The 22,407-nt window shown below is 42.0% G+C and overlaps 1 protein-coding gene across 1 annotated transcript in view; it reads left to right on the plus strand.

The window, feature by feature from the left end:
- The window catches only part of hmgcll1 (3-hydroxymethyl-3-methylglutaryl-CoA lyase like 1), a 103,876-nt gene that overhangs the window by 76,336 nt on the left and 5,133 nt on the right, over positions 1-22,407 (plus strand). The window lies entirely within an intron of this gene.

Below are 22,407 nucleotides of genomic sequence, written 5' to 3' on the forward strand. Positions count from 1 at the left end.
ATGTGAGGCCAGAAAACATTGCTAGCTGCACCCTTACACGTTCCCTGAAATCTGAAATCAAACGAATTGAATTAGCTTTATTGTTACATGTACTGAAATGAGTATGTGAGAAGTTTATAAGTTGCCACTTACAGTACCACCTTAGGTACAATATACCTAGATACAGTTTCTTTAATACAAGTTCTTAGGGGAAAAAAAAGAGAAAATTAATAAGTAATCCAACATTACAGATTGTGGGAATAAATTCGAAGACACAGAAATAAAGAAGTTCAGGACAACAGCCATTCCAATCCAGTCCACAATGGCACCTAGCCTCCAGTCCAGTCCTTGACTCCAGACCATGCCGGGCTTCACTTTGAGGCTGTTGAGGCTGGGAATCACTCTGGAATCACCTTGAGGCTAGAAGTCAATGCTGAGGCCATGCCAGGCCAAATGACTGCCACAGGCCACTGACAGACTGCCAAGCTGGGCCGCCGATGGACTGCCACACTGGGCTGCTGAGAGACTACCACGCTGGGCCGCCAAGACACACTGCCATACCAGGCTGAAAGACTGCTATGGGCTGCTGTGAGACTGCCACACTGGGTTGCCGTGAGACTGCCACACCAGGCTGAAAGACCACCACACTGTACCAAAAGACTGCTACACTGGGCCGAGAGGCTTCCAAACCAGGCCAAGAGACTGCCACACTAGGCCAAGGGACTGCCACACCAGGCTGTCAAGACACAGTCTCGTCAGGCTGAAAGGCCGCCATGCCAGGCCAGGAGATCTGAGCAATCTTTTTGGCAAATTTAGTTTCTGGTTGGTGACCATTGCAGTTACATATAAGAAAATGACATGGGTGGTATTGCTTTACTTTTCATTGACCATTCACTTGAAGTGTAAATGCTCCAAAAAATATGTATCATGTATCAGTAGGATAGTGACCTGCCAATACGTATTCCCATTGTTCCTGCCAGTCCCATATATCTAACCTGAAGAAATATGCTGGGTTTTTTTAAATCAATAGTATTGTGCCTACATGTGATTGACTTTTTTGAAAAGCTATAGCATAAGTGGCACAGAAATTATAGGAAATATTGACCTCAAATGTCATTTCAGTTGCGATGTGTTCACAAACGCCATTTATCAAAAGGTTGAGAACATGTTTTTATAGAAGACAAAATCAGTGAGAAATATAATTACTGCATTCAAAAATCAGAGTCATGTTTCTTTTTTTGCCATTTTCACTTTATTTAAAATAATTTGCTGTTGTCTGTGATTGGAGTAGAATGTGCATTAGTCATAATTGTAAATATTTCTCCCTTGTTGTTTCAATGAAATGTATAAACAAGGGAGCTGCCAGTCGAATACTAACTTGTACTGCAATCAACTCGGCTGTTAACAAGAGGTATGTCGGCTCTAGCTTCCAATATTGATTAATGTCCAGGCGCCACTACTGCAATTGTTTAGAGTATAGAATGGAGGGGAGGATGGATTGATGGTGAAGGTATATTATGACAGAATGGCTGTTGACACAGGGAGGTAGGTAAGAAGGAACAGGGGCCCATGCCTGCAGTTTCAGAGCCTGCCAGGACGTCACTGGAATTTTATTGCTGCCTTTCCTGCTTGGTGGCTGGTCTGCTGGTCAGCTGGACTCCTGCTGGATGGGTGTACTTGAGCAGTCAGAGAGGATCAGGGCCATGCAGCAAGGACTTTTGGTGGTGGGATCATGGTTGTGTGGGGAGGCTCCTAGTCAGAGAGGTCTTAGTTGGAGAAACAGTAAACGGTTTGCAAAAGAAGCTGAGGAGTGACTGGGAGGCAAAGAAGAAGATGTGGGAGGAGCACCGTGGCTCCCTATTGGCCAAAGGTGGTGTTGTAAAACCACTTGACCTGTTGGAGAGAGCAGTTCCCTCTTTGCCCTCCCTCTTACCTGTTGTGTTCCCGAAGCACAGGGAGACCCAGGCTGCAAGCATTCTTGTCAAATGGCTCCCAAGTACTGGACATAAGAGTAAAGCAAATGGGAACAGGAGTAGAACAGATATCCATCTGTCCTGACCTGGAATGTTTCCAATGATGAAGCATTTGAGGTTGAGAATTCCAAAGATTCGCCACCCTTTGACTGAAATAATATTTCCTCCTCTCAGTCTGAAATAATTGGCCCTGCATCTTCAGACTGTGCTCCTGGACTTTAGAATCCCTGACTAGCCGAATCCATCTGCCAGTGTTTTCCCTCGCAGTCCCTTTTGGAATCGTAACTGTGTGGACTGAAGTTCATTGAAATGAGTTAGAATTGCTGAGCCATGCCTCCAGAGAGAGTTACTCACTCTACAAACTTGCCAGATTTAAATAGCACGCCAGAACATAGGCTGCAGTTTTGGATTGGGTTTCACCATTTCTACTGACCTGTTATGGGCCAAGAGCATTGTAGTGCGCATGATGAAGACTAGCTGGTTCAGTATGGAATCTGTTGCCACAGAATACCAACCCAGCAAAATACCAACAACAGCCGGACAGGGGAAGAAATCGACAAAACCATTTCTTCTGAAGAATACAGGAGTGCCCTTTGTTGGATTGGAATAGAATGGAACAAAAAGTTACATTTCACTAAATCACTCTCTGTTATTAAGAATTTCTTGCTTGGCATCTTCTTCATTATTTCAATCGAAGTCGAGGTGGCATCTCAGGTTTCAACCCTGAAAGCAAGCATCATTTTACAGTGTCCCACAAGTTTGCAATGAGGAGTCTTGAGACTATCAGTAAACGGAAGGTAGATCTGTGACTACTGTACTTGTGGGGAACATGTAATTAAAGAGGCATGTAATATTATATATACAACCAGTGATCGCCTTGCAAAGATTATTTTCTCTGCATGGGGTGCTATTTATGTATATATGGAACAGTCTGGACATTCAGCTGTGCCACCCACATTCAGAGAGTTAAAACAGTATTACAACTGTTCATCATTAACTACAAAGTATAATCATTGCAATCCAGAATGGAAAATATCATATAAAAGCTTTAAAGGCAATGCAGAGCCTGCAGGTTGAGATAAAGATGAATGATTAATAAAGATTGCCATCATTCTGTGGTACATGTAGTAATTTCAGATGGTCAAAAAATCATTTGCAGCCAGGTACATCAATATAGTTGTTAGTTGTATCCATGTTTTATGTAGATATTTTTATTTCTTTAAACTAACCAGAATTTCTGCGGCTGTTCATTCATTTTATGTTGGAATTTCACAGAAAAGTAAGTAATTGTAGAGTGTAACAGTTGAAAATATTTTAGAGAACAGTCCATCTGAGTTTTCCAACCTCGTGCAATTAGAGCTTGAACTTTTGTGGAGTGACAGGATAAATTACCGGTTTATGTTTACACAACACAACTTGTGCCGAGTACAATATCCTATGCTGACGCTAGTGAAAGCAAAGAACTGGAAGGATAGAGCACAAGCCAGACCTGGTGCATGTTCTTTGCCAATGCAAACAGCAATTAAAAATCCAGAGCATGAGCAATCACATGAGGTACTGCTGTAGTTCCACCATTCAACAAAGTCAGCAGTTTTGGTACTTGCTGGCAAAGTGGCCCTTAGAATGAGAATATTCAGCAAGAACTGCCCTAAATAATTTAACACTGATCATTGATAAAACAAACGCAGAGTTGAGGTCATGTGAAGGTTACCACGTTAATTCTACTTCACTCTGGGATTTGTGACATCTGGCTCAGTATAAAGAACTTGGAAAACATCTCTAACAGTCCCATGGTAATAAAATGGACATATGGTAAACATACTGATGTGTAGATTGTTTAATCTTTGAGGATTCTTGGGGAAAATTGTTCCATTTGGGTTAATAATGTTTACCATGAAAGATAGGAAGTCTTATATCTTATTGTAAATAATCCACTGAGAATGGCATAAAATTAATTATTTGCATTTTGTCAGTGTATAAAAAGACATACAAGCCTGACTATTATGTTTTACAGTTTACAGTTAATTGTTCAGTCGAATTCAACATGCTGCTTTGGAGGGCAAATTGTGTTTTTAATAACAACCGTACTCTCAACAAATCCTTTTAGTTAGAGCTTAGTTATTAAAAATGAGGATCATCATGGAAATATTAATAACTCATTTGTAATTGGATAGTTAGTGTAACTTTAATAAAATCCAATAAAGAATTTTGTTCTGAACTGTCTTACTTGTCAGAAAATGGAAGCAAACTGAACATCTGCCTTATGCTGTTGATTTATTCAGTAAAGGACTGATGCACAAATTAAAAACAGAGATTGCTGGAGAAACTCAACTGGTCTGGCAGCATCTGTGGAGAAAGAAACAGAGTTAATATAGTGAGTGTCACTGCTCTTCTTCGGAATGAAAGAAGGGTCACTGGGCTTGAAACATTTGCTCTGTTTTCTCTCCACAAATGCTGCCAGACCTGCTGAGTTTCTCCAGCAATTTCTGTTTCTGCTTGTTTCAGATCTCCAGCATCTGCAGTTTTTGATTTGTTATTGGGATGTACAACTTAGCTATTTTACTAGTGGAGAGTCTTTCAAATGACACTTTAACAAACACAGAAATGTTAGGGAATTTACAAAATTAAATCAAATGTTATTTTTGGGGTTGATGATAGTCTTTAGTCTCTATGGTACTTCCTTTCCTCTACAGGGACTTACTGGCATGGTTCTAACCATGGAAGAGAGCCAGGTGGTTGGATCTGATGACTCAATCCACAGCCAACTGTCTGGATTTATTAGCCACAACCTAGTCCTCCAATCTGTCTTTATCCTTCTTCATTTGGTGGCCAGGAAGTCAGAAAGTGGGGCTGAAGAGCAAAATAAAGTTGATGAATGGTCTTTTCAAATAACATCTGCCACATATGAACATATATCAGTGTGATATTACAAAGACAACATAAAGATTATGAGAAAAGAACCTTGATTTATTTTAATCATTCTGCAAAAAAAAATGCAAGAGAATAGGTTTCACCAGAAGTGTTTCCGAAAATAAATGTTGCCATGTTTGTTATATAAAATATCTGAAAGAAAAGCCAGAGCAAATATATGTGAAGACCATTGGTAAATGTATTAGTGGGTATTAAAAGTAATAAAAAATAATTTCATCAAAGCTTATCAACCCCTATCAACAGGGGTTATAATTGACTAGAAACCCACGTAACACAGTGTCTCTAAGAGCAGGTCAGAGGCTGGGAATACTGCAGTGACTAACTCACCTCCTGACTCTCCAAAGCAGCACAAGGCACAAGTCCAGAGTGTGATGGAATGCTTCCCACTTGCCTGAATGAATACAATCCGAAAAACACTCAATAAGTTTGACACACACAGTGGGTGGTATGGGTAGGGAATAAGCTGCCAGTGGAAGTGGTGGAGGCTTGTACAATTACAACATTTAAGAGGCATTTGGATGGGTATATGAATAGGAAGGGTTTGGAGGGATATGGCGGGTGCTGGCAGGTGGGACTAGATTGGGTTGAGATATCTGGTCGGCATGGATGCTTCAAGCCAGTCGCCATCCTGAGTTGGAAATATATCACCATTCCTTCACTATGGGGCAAAATCCTGGAATTCCTTCCCCCACGGCATTGTGGGTCAACCCACAGCAGGTGGACTGCAGCAGTTCAAGACGGCAGTTCATCACCACCTTCTCCAGGGCAACAAGGGATGGGCAGCCAGTGACACCCACATCCCACAACTGAATACATTTTTTAAAAAGCAGAACTTTGAATTGTCAAATATAACCACCACTTTCATTCTTATGTAAGTGTTCCTCTTTATTGCCTTTATTTGAATAACTTCCATTTTAATTACGAGCACATGCATCTTAAGAAAAGATCCTTCAAGTAAATAGATTGAAGTTGTGCAGCTGTTAGTTTGATACTTGATGTGGACCATGTGTTATTTTTCCTTGGATGTGCAGTAATGAATAGGTCAAAGTATCACAACAAAGTTTTAAATGTCTTAAATTACTTGCAGTGTAATTCTGGGCAGCTTTAATAGTTTACACTGATCTTTTTAGATAACATGCAAAACATGTCACCTGTCCAAACATGGTCATGTGAGTAAAGACAAGGGGAAGTGGTGATGCAGTGGTAATGTCACGGGGCTAGTACTCCAGACTAATATTTTGGGTACATAGGTTCGAATCCACCCTGGCAGGTGGTTGAACTTGAAAAATTTGGAAGAAATGCTGACCATGAACCACTGCTGACTGTCATTAAAAGCTTATCTGGTCCACAAATGCCCTTTTGTGTGAGAAATGTGCTGGTCTGACCTACATGTGACTCAGACTCGTAGTAATGTGGTTGACTCTTAATTGTTCTCTAAGCAACGGATACTAGCCTAACCAGCAACACCTAGATTCACAAATGAATAAAGAAAAGTCTTACTGCAGTGCGTGACAACCACACCAGCCACTGGTGGGATCTAGGCAAGCAAGTGCCCTGTGGTGGCATGTTAATTAAATGGTGCTAACCGCTGAGATCCCAATCACAGAGTCAACAGTTCAGTAGCTGCACCATCACTGTCACTGTCCATTGCTGAGACATCCATGCCAAAAATGCACTTGAGAAAGGGTAGATGGCACAGGCTAACACTGAGCCCAGAAAGATGGTGGGTGAGTGGGGAGGGATCATAGAGCACAGGCGACATGGTCAATGTGGAGCAGAATTGTGGCTGGGGTGTCCCATCAATGGCCAGGCTGTACATTAAAAGGATGGAGCATCCTCTTCAATATCGCACGGACTGCTGGGGGACTGCCAGGTTTTACTGGATAGTCATCTGAGGTGACGTCAAGGCACCTCTGGCACAGTACCCTACCAGAGGCAGGGTATGGGTTTCACGTGTGCTTCTGGAGGACGTCGACTGTCCTGCCACTGACAAGATGACAGGGTGTCGCAGGCACTATTTTGCCTCACTTCCCAGCTCTTGGCCCTTCGCCAAATGACTCGTACATTATTTTTGAAAATAGCTCTTGGCTTTTGATAAGTGGAAGGTATTTTCCCTGATGCAGGTTGGAATTGTAATACATACCAGCCCCCGTAGTGCAGGTTTGTTGATGCCATGCCTACGGTCACCAATCCTGCTGAGATGGGGAATGGCCCAATTCAGATTCATCTTTTCGCGGGAATCCACCTGTTATAAAAGAGATTGAAAACTGGCCAAGGTTAAAGAGGTGGAAACACCATCCACAGTTGTTCAATTCTGATTAAAGGCCGAACGGTTGAGGGGCACTTGCCAATTGGCACACAGATGGCATCAAGCTCACCCAGCATGTGGTCTGTGCATGCTTTCTCAGTGGAGGGAGATGCAGGGAAAGTGAAGCTATGGGAAAAGGGTTCAATGAACATTGTGAGTGCAGCAGACCACAAGCAGGGAGACAGCTGGACATGAGCATTGGGGTACTCAAAGACTGTAATGATCAACAGTAAGGACCAATATCCTCAAGAACTGGTGTACAGCCTCAGGAGCAAGGCAGGAAGGCAATGAAGAGCCAAATTTTCAGCATCGAGTGTAGCATCCAAGAAGGAGTTGGTTGGACATTTTAGACAATCAGATATTGCATCTATCGAGGCTGATGATAGCTGACATTTGGCAGAAGGAACCTTCCCAGTTTGCAGCACTGCTCACCATGTCCTGCCAGGGACCTTTTAAGTTACAGAGAAGTTGAACGTTTCACCTCTGACTCTTTCCATGGATCGGCTGCAGAACCTGATGGCATGTTCCATTTGGCACGCTTACCTTCATTGCTCAGTCCTTTGAGTATAAGAGTTGGGAAGTCATGCTGAGGTTGTGCAGGACATTGGTGAGGCCGCTTCTGGAATACTGTGTCCAGTTCTGGTCACCCAGTTATAGGAAGGATATTATCAAGCTGGAGAAGGTTCAGAAGAGATTTACCAGGATGTTGCCGAATATGGAAGGTTTGAATTATAAAGAAAGGCTGGATAGGCTGGAACTTTTTCACTGGAGCAGAGGAGGTTGAGAGGTGACCTTATAGAAGTTTATAAAATCATGGGAGGTATAGATAGGGTTAATGGAAGGTGTTTTTTTCCCTAGGGTGGGAATTTCAAAACTAGGAGACATATTTTTAAGGTGAGAGGAAAGAGCTTTATAAAAGATGAGGGACAAATCCTTTACACAGAGGGTGGTTCACATGTGGAATGAACTTCCTGAGGGAGTGGTGGATGTGGGTACAATTAAAATGTTTAAAAGACACTTGAATAAGTACATGAATAAGAAAGGTTTGGAGGGATATGGGCCAGGAGCAGGCGGGGGGAATAATAGAGTTTGGGATTATATTTGACATGTATGGTTGAACCAAAGGGTCTATCCTGTGCTGCGTGACTCGATGTCTTAAGATGGAGCTCATAGGTCAGTGATATCCTTCTGCTGTGATCTGGATTGTACAAACATTAGTTTTGTTTCTAGTGCAATGTTCAGTGGAACTTAAGGATGCTAGTACATCAATATCTGAACTGTCCTTCTCTTTAGGTTTGACTCTGCCAGAGACGTATCTGTTCAAGGACAGTGGCACAGAGCAATTGATATCTAATTGGCGGGCTGCTCTATGAAGTGGGCCGTCCTCCTGGAGATGGATTAATTAGTAGAGGATTCAAAGACTGAAAGTTCAATGAGAATGGCTAGACAACTTCACTGAATTCCAAAATATCTATTTCAACAAGACCTTCTTTTCAATCTGGCTATGTGAGAACACGCAAATTTTAAGAAAACAGTCTCAGCTTGCTAGCTGGGCTTCACTTTCAACAACAATCTTTCATGAAAAGGCAGATACAGAGACCCAAGATTTCTCTTCAAAGTGATCTTTTTCCTGAATGTGATTAGCAAGTTACTTTATAGTCTGACAGGCTCAGTACAAGTTTGCTTTCCAGAGCAAATACTTTGAAACAGGGTTGTCCAATTTTAATCACGCACTAGCTACAAGCAAGGCTCCATCAATATTGTCTTAGATTTAGGTTTAGATTTTATTGTCACGTATACTCAAGTACAAAAATATAGGAGGCAAAAGTGGGGACTGCTGGAGATTAGAGTCAGGATTAGGGTGATGAAGGGCTTTTGCCCAAAACGTCGATTTTGATGTTCCTCAGATGCTGCCAGCCCTGTTGTGCCTTTCCAGCACCACTCTAATCTTGACACAAAAATAGAAGTACAGTGAAAAGTTTCCAATGTCACCACAAACTGCACTGTCTTAAGCACAAGGACCTAGGTACAGAAACTTAAGAACAAGGAACAATGAACAAGAAATAAGGAACAATGTTAAAAGTTAAACATTCACGTAACAGTCTTAATACAGCATAAAATGGAAGAAATAAAGTTAAAATTAAACATTGCAGTCACTCTTCGTATTAAGTCAAAAAATAAAGAAATAAAGCTAAAAGTTCAACCATTGCAGTCTGTTTTCAGCGTTTGACAGAGCGGGGAGCACATCTCCTGCATTGGCTCCATCTCCTCTGTTTAGGCACGCTTTCCCGACGCTGGCTCAACCTCCCTTGCTTTTGTCATCGCTGCAAATGTTTGGGGAACCTTTATCACCATCTTGGTCTGAGGACCTTCAAAGCTCCGATCCAGCTGTCATCCACACCGGGCCTGGACTTCGACTTTGGTCTGCACGCTGGGCATTGGAACTCACTGAGAGTCCTGGGTCAGGCCCCCAGCCGCTCCCTGGCACTGGACATCTAGCTGACCACCAAATTCAGTGAGCCCGATAGTGCTGCCACTGCTGCCTCACTCCAGAAAGTAAGTGAGTAGAAAGAAACCTGAAAAAAAAACTTCTTACACTTCAACACTTCAACAGAGACAAACCAATTCCCAACCAATTACAAAGCTGCCCTGAGAGGACAGATCATGGAATAAAGAAACAGCATCCAACAATGTGTCAGTCAACATTCACAGCAACTACTCTGATGATGTATTGCACGCAATGACCATTTGAGAACCTAAACGTGACACAAAGATGTGCTGCATCTGATAATTTCACACCAGAATGTCAAATTCTGCATAATAGAGAAAGCCAGAAAAGTGTTGGATAATGATTACAATGTAAATACATTTTTGCTAGACATTTACTGTGCTTTATAGGTTCGGTCAATATAACCATACCGGTGTAGCAGACTTTCAATAAGATGGCGGTGGAGTAGGACTTCTGAGCCTGGGGTTCGTTCACTCCATCCACTTTTCTTTTCTTCTTTTCTCTCTTTTCTCATTCTATTTTCTTTTTTATCTGAGCTCTTGAAGAGCTCGATCGTGATGGCGGCATTGGTAGTGATAAGTAGACCCAGTGTGTACCCATGGTGGTTGGGACCTCTGCAAAATGACAGGGAAATAAACTCATCCACTCCATCTGCTCTTCTGCCTTTTCAGTTTTCCTTTTATTTACAGAAAAGGAGAGAGATTGCAGAGAGAGAGCCAGAAAACCTCTGTTGAATCCGAGACCGTTCTCCCCTGCTAAAACTTGACCAACAGCTTCGAACAGACTACTTACTAAAACCAAACCAAATCCTAAACTGGAAGAATTGGCCAATCCCCTTTTGTGCAACAAGTGTTTTAAAAGAAAGGCTTGAAACGTTTTCAAGTAGATATTTTCAGACATATCAGAGATATGTCTGATATTTCCAGACATTACAAACCCTCGTAATAAAAAAACAAGGACAGAATAATGTTGTTAAAAGAGCAACATCATCACAAGAAAGGATGCACATTGTCAACTTGGTAAACAATTTGTACATCATTTATGGCTCTGTATGCTGTTTCTCTATCCATCAAAAATATTTCATGCCTTAGCTATTCTGATTGCCTCCCCTTTATATTGGCGACATTGCATCTGCTCTGGAGAAGGATCACTGGACTTGAAACGTCAACTCTGCTTTCTCTCCACAGATGCTGCCAGACTTGCTGAGTTTTACCTGCAACTCTTCATTAGAAGAAGATATTTTGAAATTCTGGAAACAAAACATCTTATGAAACTTAATCTAATATTTAGACTGTTATACTATAGTGGTGTAAGTGGATGAGTGATCAAGAGTTAATTAATGAAAATTAAGTGCTTGGGGAAATCTTCAATGTTATCCTGATTGCATTCCAACTCCTTATCTAGATGATAAATTCAGAACCCTCAAAGTTGCCTCCAGAATTGGAGATGTAAACAACTATTAGATAAATGTAATTCATTAGAGTGAAGAATATAAAAGAACATGGACATTCCTTCTGAACTCAGCACCACATTATCTAACTCTGTGAACATACAGCCCTGCAGGCACTCTGTGCAATGCATTATTTGTTTGTTTCTTGATATATTCAATCGACCATGTCATAAACTGCATTGAACATACATGCATGCCAATGCATATCGAAACATTTGTCAGAGTGGTGTTAATTCTGCCAGTGTGAAACTCCCCAGAGTTGGCAGGGAGGTGCTGCTGGATGTATTCTCAAGAAACCCTTGTAAATTCAGCAGAACATGAGCACATTTACCTTGCTACCCTTTTCTGGAGCAAGGGCTGGAATTCTCTGAACAGGCCAGTTGTCAAGCTGCCAAGACTGAAAATAGGGCCACACACTAGGCAACAGGAAGCCCTACACCTGGAGACCAATTCACTAGTGGTAGCCACTAATATGTTCTGATGGGAGTGGCCATATCAATGCTGTAGGAAGACAGAGAGGGAGCATCAGTGCACAATGTATTTATTGATGTACCATGGTGGGGCAAGTTAGGCAGACCATGGGCAATCAAAGTGGAGGGAAGGAAGGAGGAGTCACAGCCTCCAATGACGCCATAGGCATCTCACAGCCACTGCTCCTGGGGGTGGGGTGCTCTCTTGTGTGCTGGAGAGCTCTCTGCCCTCCACTCCAGCAATCCACTGGGTGGTTCTCAGGTCCTATATATTATTCTCCCTGGTAAGAGACTGACAGGACCTGGCACTTCATTGACAAAGCCGCTGACGTCTCCCCCAAATGTTAAGATGCCAAGGCAGAGCAAAGAAACTGGACTCCCTTCTGCTGGTATTTGCCAGGGTCTTCCCCACTCCTAAGTATCATGCGTTAGATGACAACTTGTTTCAGACAAATACCTAGTAGTTTTCTTCTGCCACATTAGACCAGGCAGATCTTGAGGACCCAGTCAGTAAAGTAGAATGTTTCAGCTATTCAAACACCCACACATTGACAGCAGTTCCTTCACATGCTCTGACAATAAGCATTTCCTGAACTTGCTATTTTACTTTGGATTTGCAGCCTTGGCAGCATACTTTTATGAGAAAGTGAGGACTGCAGACGCTGGAGATCAGAGCTGAAAATGTGTTGCTGGAAAAGTGCAGCAGGTCAGGCAGCATCCAAGGAACAGGAGAATCGACGTTTTGGGCATGAGCCCTTCTTCAGAAATCCTTTCCTGAAGAAGAGCTTATGCCCGAAACGTCGATTCTCCTGCTCCTTGGATGCTGCCTGACCTGCTGCGCTTTTCCAGCAACACATTTTCAGCAGCGTACTTTTATATTTATGTTAAATATCAATTTATTTATGATGGAATATGGCGTGGCAGAAAATCAAGTGTATGTTAATCTAAAATGGACGTCACATGAAAAGTAATTTTAGTTTATAGTTGGAGGAGCACCCACAGAGAACAGCAGGTCATAGGTTGTGAGTTTTCTTTTCCAATATATGTTAATAGTCTGCAACTCATGATCTCTGTGCTCACAAGTTCTCACAGTGTACTGTTTGTAAATGGCACTGGTACGTCAGAGAGTTATTCTGAAGCATGAAGGAGTATTGCTTTGGACAGTGAGGAATGGTCCCGTATTGAGATGTGTTCACAGATGTGTTTATAAAAGAAATGTTTGCTCATCCTCTGCAATGTTAAATCTTCTCAATGCATTTGACAAGTGAGAGGAAGTTTTGAGTGTTCTCTCTTTTGCTGATGTACATGGTCTAAGGATCATGTTGAGATATGTAGCAGTGAAATCTGGGAATTGGATTGCAGGCTGGCCAATTGTCAAAGACAAAGATCCAACTACAGAAGAACCTCAATTATCCAAATGACACGGGAGGGGAGTATTTTGTTCGGATAATCAAATGCCGGATAGTACTGTTTAACCAAGCATCGGGACCTTGCAATCTTGTTCGGATAATCCTAAATTTGGATAATAGGTGTTTGGATAGTCGAGGTTTCACTGTAATTATGTTCAGAATAGGGGTGCCTGATAATGATCTTTTCTTTGCTTACCTAGATCTCCTTTGCCAATATCAACATTTTAATTATTTCATAAGTGTTAGACAAAATATTTATTTTGTCATAGGTTTATAGTTTTACAGAATTTTTAGTTTTAGGTATATTTCTATCATTAAGATCAAGGAAATGTAGTGTTCACCTCAAAAATATATTGAAATCTCAATATGGAAGAGAAATATTTAACAGGAACATAAGGGCAACCTTTTCATGCAGAGGGAGGTGCGTCTATGTAATGAGCTAATGGAAGCTGTTACAATTACAACATTTAAAAGGAATCCGAATGGGTATGTGAATAGGAAGGGTTTAGAGGGATATGGGCCAACTACTGGCAAATGGGAATAGATTAATTTAGTCTAAATGGTCAGCATGGATAAGTTGGACCAAAGGGCCTGTTTCCATGCTGTACATCTCTATATCTCAATGACTGGGTGCTTAACTCATTCTGTGGGCAAAGTCTTAGAGAGAATTGTAAGGGAGAGGATTTATGAACATCTGGGTAGGAATAATGTGATCAAGGACAGTCAGCATGGTTTTGTGAAGGGCAGTTCGTGCCTCACAAACCTTATTGAATTCTTTGAGAAGGTGACTAAGGAGGTGGATGAGGGTAAAGCAGTAGATGTGGTGTATATGGATTTTAGTAAGGCGTTTGATAAGGTTCCCCATGGTAGGCTACTGCAAAAAATATGGAGGTATGGCATTGAGGGTGCATTAGAGGTTTGGATTAGGAATTGGCTGGCTGGAAGAAGACAGAGGGTAGTAGTTGATGGTAAAGGTTCATCTTGGAGTGCAGTTACTAGCGGTGTTCCGCAAGGATCTGTTTTGGGACCATTGCTGTTTGTCATTTTTATAAATAACCTGGAGGAGGGGCTAGAAGGTTGGGTGAGCAAGTTTGCGGATGATACGAAAGTCAGTGGTGTTGTTGACAGTGAGGAAGGATGTGGCAGGTTACAGCGGGATATAGATAAGCTGCAGAGCTGGGCAGAAATGTGGCAAATGGAGTTCAATGAAGTGATTCACTTTGGTAAGAGTAACAAGAAGATGGAGTACTGGGCTAATGGTCAGATACTTGGTGGTGTGGATGAGCAGAGGGATCTTGGGTCCATGTACACAGATCTCTGAAAGTTGCCACCCAGGTAAATAGTGCTGTGAAGAAGGCATATGGCGTACTAGCTTTTATTGGTAGAGGAATTGAGTTCCGGAGTCCTGAGGTCATGTTGCAGTTGTATAAGACTCTGGTGCGGCCGCATCTGGAGTATTGTATGCAGTTTTGGTCGCCATACTATAGGAAGGATGTGGAGGCACTGGAACGGGTGCAGGGGAGGTTTACCAGGATGTTGCCTGGTATGGTAGGAAGATCCTATGAGGAAAGGCTGAGGCACTTGGGGCTGTTTTCATTGGAGAAAAGAAGGTTGAGGGGTGACTTGATAGAGGTGTACAAGATGATTAGGGGTTTAGATAGGGTTGACAATGAGAACCTTTTTTCATGTATGGAGTCAGCTATTACGAGGGGGCATAGCTTTAAATTAAGGGGAGGTAGGTATAGAATAGATGTTAGGGGTAGATTCTTGACTCAGCGAGTCGTGAGTTCATGGAATGCCCTGCCAGTAGCAGTGGTGGACTCTCCCTCTTTATGGGCATTTAAACGAGCATTGGATAGGCATATAGAACATAGAACATAGAAAAATACAGCGCAGTACAGGCCCTTTGGCCCTCGATGTTGCGCCGATCCAAGTCCACCTAACCAACACTAGCCCGCTATCCTCCATATGCCTATCCAAAATATGCCTCCATATGAAACCACCTCCCTCACAGGATAAAATGCTTTGTCTGCCCACTCTGGATGTCATCACAGTCATTTTCAGGTCTGTTGCGCACTTGTTACTTACAGCATGATGGAACGAAACAGTCATTGCACCCTCCATAGTGAGCCTCAGACACAGCCTCTTATCCTTGAAGAAACCCCAAATGTAAACATTTCCTTTTTGGGAACCCTCCCCATCAATCCCATTGGCTTTGAACTTCTCCAAGACCACACCGATCTAAATCTTCAAGTCCCCACTTTATGTCTTCAGCCCAGGCATGGTGAGACATATGCCTGATATAGTAGTCCACAAGGCGAAAGTGAGGACTGCACATGCTAGAGATTAAAGTCAAGATTAGAGTGGTGCTGGAAATGCACAGCAAGTCAGGCAGCATCCGAGGAGCAGGAAAATTAACATTTAGGGCAGGAGCCCTTTATCAGGAATTCCCGATGAAGGGCTCTTGCCCGAAACGTCGATTTTCCTGCTCCTTGGATGCTGCCTGACCTGCTGTGGATTTCTAGCACCACTCTAATCTTGATACTAGCCCACAAGTCTGCCCAAAAAAGCAAGGGCATTGTTCTTAATGAACCACTCCCTCTCCTGCATTACCCCTTTCCATTAAATGCTGCCTCTCCTCCGTTCTTATTTATGAGTTACCTCCCTTCACAATTATTATCCCCTCTGCATCTCAGCATGCTGCCTCTAATCACAACTGACTTCCCCAGCTTCATACCCGTAGCAGTGCACCCTGATATCCTACCCTTGGCTTTTAACGGACTGACACTAGGTCTGACCAGTGCCCACCCCTCAATCTGTAGAGGTCTGCACCTCTGACCCTGACTGACCCCAACTGCCAACTGGCTGTGTCTAAGGCCCCAGACTGAAATCAGAAGCTGCCCTTGACTGTGCCCTGGTCCAATCCATGCAATGGGTGCCTGTCCTTGTCTATGAACTCTAAGTAGATGTGCTATACGATAAGTTGAGGCTGTCAGATACCAAGATCTGTGGATGGATGGGGCACACCATCACTGCCTTGAGAGTATGTTGGTGCCTGGTATCCACGAGGAGTAAGAGGAGAGTTGAGTCACCAGGTTACTGCTCTGATTTCCGTGTTGGGAATCGTTGCCACCTCGTTTCTAACCAGTGGATGTGGGAATGGGAAACTGCATATCACTGAGGCAAGGCTAACATCTAATGAGATGTTTGCATGTGCTCATAGGTCTCTTGCCACTGACTGGTAAAAATATTATCTTGTTATTGAACACTTGGTTGGAAAATGCGACTGTTTGCTCTCGACATTGCAGAGTTCCACACTGGCCACCTTCCCAACTTTTCCAACTCTTTCATTGTGACCCACGTCATTCAGGGGCCAGCAGGATTCCATCCTTTGTTTATTTCTGTCAGTCTTCCACCATTACACCCTGAGGGGATTTGGAGTCCGTGTATGTAAATGCCTGGAATGTCACAGGAAGATTGGTGAGCTGCACACACAAGTTGCCACTCAAGGTTATATGGTAAATTAGCAATAATGTAGATCTGGCTCACATGAAGACAGGAGTGCCATTTCAAAATACTTGGCTATTCATGTATTCCTCAGGAAGATGGAAGGAAAGGTTATGTTTAGTAATATTGATCAAAGTACTGTTCCAGCCCTGTTATATGAAGGGATGATATGCTTGATGGTTCCAATCAGACTCTATTTGATTAATGTTAAGAATCAGGAGAGGAGCAGGACAATACAAAAACACCAAATTATGGGAAGCAGCAAATCTACAAGCAAAATTCAAAAGATATAAAAATAACAGAATAACAATAATGGAGACTGCAATTATCTTAATATAAACGGAGAGGAAATACAGCATGAGAAGTGGCTAATATTCCTGAAGTGTGTACAGGGCAAATCTGTGGTTAGGCATGTTTCTATTCCAGTGAGCAAAGCTCTTTTATTACTACTTCATGGGATGTAAACATTGCTGGCCTTTTTGCCCTAATTGCCCCTGAAGAGGTAGTGCTGAGCTGCCTTCTTGAACCACAGCAGTCCATGTGGTAAAAATTACCCCCACAGTTCTTTTCAAGAGGGAGCTTCAGGATTGTAACTCAGCAACAGTACTGGGGGGACATAGTGGAGCAATGGTCTGTAGGAAAGCTTTTAAGAAACAATTATTATTATATATTTAGGTTTAATTACGGATAAGGGCAAGGAACAATCAAATATGAAGATACTCTCCTGCAGAAAGGTGAGCTTTGATGACGTAAAAAGCAAAATGTTGAAGGTGGGAGTGAGACAATGATTATCAGTTAAAGAATACAAATAAACAATGGGAAGCCTTCAAAGATTAAATGTAATCATACAAATGACAAAGGAAAGGCATTCAACACTGGAGCTTGCCAAATGATTGCAATTAAAATGAAACAGAAAAAGATGGTAGAAGTCAGATTGATAATACATTATCGAACCAAGACAGAAGTACTTTGTAAATAAGCGATACTCAAGGGAGGGATAAACAGGATTGAAAAATGTATCTTCTTGTGGAGGTAGGGAACATGGCAAGAGGTCTTAAACCAATACTTTGTACCTGTCTACACCAAAAATGTGGAAGAGCAGGTAAAAGAATTAGAATAAAATGGAGACAGTCGAGTTACTGATGTAGTTAGCAACACTCAAAGCAGCAGAAACACCCAGCCTAAGTAGGATGCAATAAACGTAGCTAAATGGAAGCAAAGAGGCAACATAGGAGGCTTTGGCAATGATTTTTTAAAAAATATATTTTTATTGAAAAAAAATATGGCTTTGATCTTTCAATCCTACTTGGCTATATCAATCTTGCCAGAGAAGTTGAGGATTACAAACGTTTCTTTCTAAGTTTGAAAAAAAGAAGATGCAACCTAATATCAATTGTGGAGAAACTTGTTGAGAATGTAAACCAGGACAAAATTGTTCAGAAAAATGTATGTGAATGGAAACAAGCCTGGGTGGATTTTTTAAAGTCAAATCATGTTTGACAAACTTAATTTGAGTTTTTTACTGAAGTAATAATGGGGAGGGTTGATGAGGATAATGCATTTGATGTGTTGGTGAACTTTGAAAAAGCATTGATGATGTAACTAGTTAGCAAAATTAAAGACCATGGAATTAATGGAGCAGTGGTTGCATGGTTATGAGATTGATTAAGGAGCAGAAAGCAGAAGGTAATGATGAACTGCTGTTTCCAGACAGGACTGAAGTAAACAATAGTGTCCCCCAGGGATTATTAGGAGCACCGCACGGATTGATTCATGTTAAAATCTGCAAGTGGGAATAGAGCGAACACAACTTAAAAAAAAACTTGCACATGACACGAAGGTTCGAAGGATAACAGCAGACTTTAGGAGGAAATAGACAGACTGTGAAAAGGGCAGGCACATTGAAAATGAAAGTCAATAAGCAGAGTGTGGAATGATTCCTGTTGGAAGGAAAATGAAGCGAGAAGATTTAAGTTGGTACAGTTTTAAAGGGAATGCATGAACAGTGAGACATGCCAATAAACATATACAAAACATTGTAGCTGGCAGAGCAAGTTGATAAAACAAGTAGGATCCTTAACTCTGTAAATATATATGACACTAAAAGCAAGGAGGTTATGATAATCTTTCAGAAATCACTGGGTTGGATCTTAGCTAGAGTCTTGAGTTCAATGTTGAATCCCTACAGTGTGGAAGTAGGCCATTCGGTCCATTGAGTTTGCACTGACTCTCCGAAAAACAGCTCAACCAGACCCATCTCTTACTCTATAATTGTGCATTTCCCATGGCTAATCCACTTAGCCTACACACTATGGAAAATTTAGCATGGCCCACCCATTTAACCTGCACATCTTTGGACTGTGGGAGGAAACCAGAGCACCTGGGGTAAACCCACTCAGACAGTCACCCAAGAGTAAAATCAAACCCAGGTCCCTGAAGCTGTGAGGTAGCAGTGCTGACCACTGAGCTACCATATGACCCAACATGGTCACTGCACTTTAGGAATAATCTCAAGGCTTTAGAGAGCATGCAGAAGAAGTTTCCTGGAATGATAACAGCGATGAGAGACTTCTGTTGTGTGGAGAGCTTAATCAGCTGAGATTGTCTCAGGAGCAAAAAAGTAAAAGGTGAAATTTAATATGATTGCTTAAAATTATAGGGTATTTTTATTTAAGAATTATGCGAACAAGAAGGGAACCATTCAACCCCTGCTCATTTCATTGAAACAGTGCACAGGTTGGGTTCTGCATTTCCTGTTTTACTAAGATGACAACATTTCAAAAATGTTTCATTGACTGTAAAGCACTTTAAGAAACTTGGTGGCTGGGGAAGGTGTTGTACAAGTGCAAGTTCCTGTATAATAAGGTCCATAACACTATCTTCTGGCATTTAAAAAAAACTATTAACACTATTTGCAAGCTAAGAATGGATCTAAATGTTTCATCATTTAGTCAGCTTACATCTGATCCAAGATATTTAGAATTTGGGTAGGTGAGAATTGTTTTTATGTTTTGTATATATTTCTCTGTATCTACTCTGTTGATGAATTTTAAAATACATATTGAACACCAGAATTATACACAGTACTCCAGTGGGAACTTAACTAAGACCCTCTACAACTGAAGTAAAGCTTCCTTCATTTAGTTTCTGAGCCCTTGAGATAAATGCCAACATTTCATTAATCTAAAACAAAAGCAACATGTAGCGGATGTTGGAAATTTGAAAAGTAAACAGGAAGTGCTGGAAACACCCATTAGCTTTGGCGGTATTCATTGGATGAAAAACAAAGTTAGTGTTTCAGGCCGATGACTTCCTATCAAATTGCACTGATCTTTTTGGTCACTTTTTGTACGTCTCTCAACTTATAGAAAATATTTTTCAAAGTATTGCTTATCATTTCCTTCTTCCATCTCTATAATATTCCCTTAATTACTGTTGTTTGTAAGCTTGATTTACTTATCGATTCATCCAAATTATTGTGACGGATGGTGAAATGTTAAGTCCCAACCTTTAAGATTGACTCTGTGACATCCTGCTTCCAGTATCAGGCTTAATTCACAGTAAAATACACTGCCCCATGTGCAGGGCTTTGACTAACTTCCTAATTCTGGCTGCCTGCTTGCCATTTTAAAATCAAAGTGATAATGAGAGGGCAAGTCTGCTTTATAAATCTTCCCACAAAATATCTCCCAAAGGAATCAGATCAACCCATTGTTTCCACCCACTTACAGTTCCCATTATCAGCCTTTCTCCTTCCCTAATATACCACTTCCCATCCCTTTTTTTTCCACCTATCTTTCTCTCTCACTGGGCTCCTTTCCTCTCACTCCTTAATTCCCCGGCCTTCAGTAGATATTGCCTTTTCTGAGCTTCTCCTAGTTCTGATGAGGGATCAAACATTGTCTTCGCTTTCTCATCATAGAGTCAAAGTGTGGTGCTAGAAAAAGCACAGCAGGTCAAGCAACATCTGAGGAGCAGGAGAGTCGACGTTTCAAGCATCACATGTCACAGAACATCTCTGGGACGTACGCACTAAACAACCCCACCACCTTGTGGCCGACCACTTCAACTCCCCCTTCCACTCCGCCAAGGATTTACAAGTCCTGGGCCTCCTCCACTGTCAAGTCCTAGCCACCCGATGAATGGAGGAAGAACGCCTCATCTTCCGCCTTGGTACCCTCCAACTACAATGAATCAGTGTCGATTTCACCAATTTTCTCATCTCCTGTTCCCCCATCTTCTCCCAGATCCAACCCTCCAATTCAGCACTGCCCTCTTGAACTGTCCTACTTGTCCATTTTCCTTCCCATCTATCTGCTCCACTCTCCACTCCAACCTATCACCATCACCCCCCCCACATCATTTATCTATCGCCTTTCTAGCCACCTTCCCCCAGCCCCACCCCACCCCCACCCCCCTATTTACCTCTCAGCCCTCTTGCTCCCCAGACACATTCCTGATGAAGAGCTTATGCTTGAAACCTCAACTCTCCTGTTCTTCAGATGCTGCCTGACCTGTTGTGCTTTTCCAGTGCCACACTTTTGACTCTGATCTGCAGCATCTGCAGTTCTCACTTTCTCCTTTCTCTTCATAGAGGCTGTCAGACCTGCTGAGTTTCTGTTCCAGCATCATGGAATCCCTGCAGTGTGGGAAGAGGCCACTTGGCCCATTGAGTCCGGAGTCCAAACCTCTGAAGAACAGTCCACGCAGACCCCTAGCTTAACCCCGTAACCCCACATCTATCATGGTTAACCCACCTACCCTGCACACTATAGACAATTTAGCACAGTTGAGGATGTGTTGCTGGAAAAGCACAGTAAGTCAGGCAGCTTCCTCAGAGCAGAAAAATTGATGTTTTGGCCAGAGCCCTTCTTCAGGAATGAGCATTCTTGAAGAAGGGCTCCGGCCTGAAACGTTGATTTTCCTGCTCCTCAGATGCTGCCTGACCTGCTGTGCTTTTCCAGCAACATACTCTCAACTCTGATCTCCAGCATCTGCAGACCTCACTGTCCCTACAATTTACACAGCCAATCCACCTAACCTATACATCTCTGGACTGTGGAAGGAAACTGCGGGAAACCCAGATATCGGGAGAAGGTACAAACTCCATGCAGACAGTCACTGAGGCTGGAATCGAACCCGGGTCCCTGAGGCAGCAGTGCTAACTGCTGAGCCACTGTGCTGCCCAAGTCCCTGTATCATTTTGGCAGTTACTATATTACAAAGATTCAAACAATTTTAATCTCTCATGGTCCTACATAGAATTCCTTTATTATAACCCAACTGAGGCAGGAACATTATTAAATAAAAACAATTTTTTAAAAAACTCAGCTTTGGGATTACCTACATGTATTCCTGACGCTAAACTCATTCACAAGAATCTTGCAGTTAATTAACACTGCCATCTGCTGTATCTCTTAGTATCACACATACACCAATTGAAAACCTAATCGCTTCTCAGTTACTGCAACACTCTTTCAACTCATGAATTATATGTCAGTTGAGCAGATCTAGTTTTGGTTCAATCACAGGTTTTACTTTCTTATGCTGGTGAGAATACAGTAATAAGTTATTCACTGTGGCTGAAATAATTAAGTTTGTTGATTTAATTAATTTCATTATCTAGTTTCATGCATTATGCATTATTTGTGCCTGCGTTATTAATTGTGTGAGAAACTTGATCCATTGCACATTTTGTTGAAGCCTATGTAATTTGCCAATTGTCTGCATGATTTAACTGCATAAGAGGAACCTAGAATTTTCCCGTTGATCAAAAAAAGTTAAGAGGAGATTTAATCAAGGTATTCAAGATGATCATAAGCATGAATAGAGCAGACAGAGAGAAATTGTTCTTACTGGCAGGTGAGTCAG

The sequence above is a fragment of the Hemiscyllium ocellatum genome, chromosome 3 (assembly GCF_020745735.1).
Source record: "Hemiscyllium ocellatum isolate sHemOce1 chromosome 3, sHemOce1.pat.X.cur, whole genome shotgun sequence".
NCBI lineage: Eukaryota > Metazoa > Chordata > Chondrichthyes > Orectolobiformes > Hemiscylliidae > Hemiscyllium > Hemiscyllium ocellatum.